The sequence below is a fragment of the Rhipicephalus microplus genome, unplaced genomic scaffold (assembly GCF_043290135.1).
Source record: "Rhipicephalus microplus isolate Deutch F79 unplaced genomic scaffold, USDA_Rmic scaffold_232, whole genome shotgun sequence".
NCBI classification, from domain to species: Eukaryota; Metazoa; Arthropoda; class Arachnida; order Ixodida; family Ixodidae; genus Rhipicephalus; species Rhipicephalus microplus.
In genome coordinates, this window is record NW_027464803.1 from 12501 (window position 1) to 15000 (window position 2500).

The window sequence follows — 2500 nt, forward strand, 5'->3', positions numbered from 1 at the left end:
TCAGAAGCGGGCGCGTTTGTGCAGCTCAGTCTGTGATACGGAGACGCCCCGCTGCAACCAAAAGGGAATCGGGTTAACAGTCCCGAACCCGGCTACGGAGATCGGCTCTTCGGAGCCCAGTGCGGCAACGCAAACCAGCTCGGAGACGCCGATGGGAGCCCCGGGAAGAGTTTTCTTTTCTCTGTAAGGAGATCGAGTCCCTGGAATGGGTTCACCCCGAGATAGGGACGGTGGCTCCGTAGAGCAGTGCGGCTCTTGCGCTGTCCGGTGCGCTCCTGTCGGCCCTTGAAAATCCGAGTGAGGGAGTGTGATTTTCGTGCCGGACCGTACCCACATCCGCAGCAGGTCTCCAAGGTGAACAGCCTCTAGTCGATAGACCAATGTAGGTAAGGGAAGTCGGCAAAACGGATCCGTAACCTTGGGAAAAGGATTGGCTCTGAGGGCTGAGCCGGTCGGGCTGGGGTCCAGAAGCAGGAACGGCACTGCACCGGGACTGGGCGAGGCTCGCCGCCGTAAAAAGCGGTGCGGCCGAGCCCGGACCAGCGTCGGGACCTTCCTGTGGAAAGCCACAGCTGTGCATTTTCCGTGGGCTTCGCGCCTGAGGTTCTTGCTTCGGCCGGCAGAAAACAGCCAACTCAGAACTGGCACGGACCGGGGGAATCCGACTGTCTAATTAAAACAAAGCATTGCGAGGGCCGTTGATCGGTGCTGACGCAATGTGATTTCTGCCCAGTGCTCTGAATGTCAAAGTGAAGAAATTCAAAAAAGCGCGGGTAAACGGCGGGAGTAACTATGACTCTCTTGTTGTATTAACTCCCTACCTGACCAAGCGTCTGTTGATGCTGCGGAGGAGCCAAGTTCAAACGTGGCTTCATACGCTGATTCAGGGGAGCCAGTTCTTGGTGCAACCCCTGCGGTCCCCTCCGGTCAACCAGCTCCCCTTGGCACTGATGCGGCGAATGCGCGCGATTCTGCTGACAGTGTCCATGTGGGGTCAGTCTGGATGTCTACGGGGGTAGGACCTAGGGTCAGGAGGAAGTTCGTACTTCCACCCGACTTACGTTCGTCCGATGACGAGGACGAGGGAGGTGAACCTGTGTTCTGCGGGTCGCCCCCCGGAGAAATCACTCAAAGGAGCAGCATGCCAAAGCGTTCGGGCAACAAGCCCACAGAGGAAGGTTCTGAGAACGGAGCAGCTACCGGCTGTTCCGAAAATGCCGCCCCGGCTGACGCGAATATGACAGGCCACATATCAACCATGACAACGACATTCCAATGTCCAGAATGTACTGCAACCTTTGGTAGCAAGATTGGCCTGAGCCAGCATCGCCGGCATCGGCATTTTGAAGAATACAACGAAGATGTGAATCTGGCCAGACTCAAGCCCAGATGGAAAAAGGAGGAGGAGTACCTGATGGCAACTAAGGAGGTTGAATTAAGATCCCAGAAGGTCCGGGACATCAATGCACAGCTACTAAGAGCGTTTCCGCACCGCACGCTGCACAGCATTAAATCGCACAGAAGGCAGGAAGGTTACAAGAGGCTGGTGGAAGACCTACAGAACAGACTCTACCCAAGAAGCACTCAGGAGGTGCTAGCCGACATTGGGGAGCAAGCTGTTGAGGACGCCTCCCTGGTCATCCCCGAGGTAAATCACCGTGAGGTGATTGAGGCTGAGCTAAGAGGTCTAACAACAAAACCTCCGCCAAGAGCGTACCAAGCATACAAGCTATGGGAGCTTGCAAAGAGATTCCTCGACAGGGAGGATATAACGATAGCTCTTAATGCCTACCTAAGGGAGGTGTTCGCTTCGGACTTGCGTCCGCATGGTCGCCAACCTCTTCCACCTGTTCAAGAAAGTCGCAGGAAGAAAAAGAAGCGGGAATACGCCTTGACACAACAACTCTTCAGACGGAACAGGACACAGTGTGCAAGACAGATTCTGGATGGAGAGGCGGACTCCAAGGTGGAGGATCCCCAAGCTTTTCTAGAAGAATGGAGAGAGATCATGGAGAAAGTGGTGCCTTCATCAGTGTCTCCTGCTATCGAACGCCCGCACAAGGTTATCGATCCTGTGTTCCTTATCACAGAAATGGACATTAAGGCGGCAATGCCCTCATCAAGCTCGGCAGCCGGACCTGATGGCTTTGCGGCGAGGGAACTGCGGAAGGTTCCGCCAGTAATACTCCAGGTTCTACTTAACTTGCTCCTGCTGCTGAAGCGACTTCCACTCTTTCTCACCCAAGCACGAACGATCTTCATTCCCAAAGTTCCTGGTGCTTCAACAGCCTCGCAACACCGCCCAATCTCAATATCTCATGTGCTCCTTAGACTGCTTCATAAGATATATTTCCGAAGGCTGCTTGCTGACCTCGATTTGGACCTGCAGCAGAGGGCATTTTTGCCAGTGGATGGGTGTGCTGAAAACATTCTTCTCCTTGCGACAATCATTGATGAAGCGCGCAAGTCACTGCGACCCTTGTCTCTGGCCTCGCTTGAC

General features: G+C 54.7%; 1 pseudogene; it reads left to right on the top strand.

Annotated features, from left to right (window-relative positions):
• LOC142792721 (large subunit ribosomal RNA) overlaps positions 1 to 2500 on the top strand; it is a 7571-nt pseudogene that overhangs the window by 1918 nt on the left and 3153 nt on the right.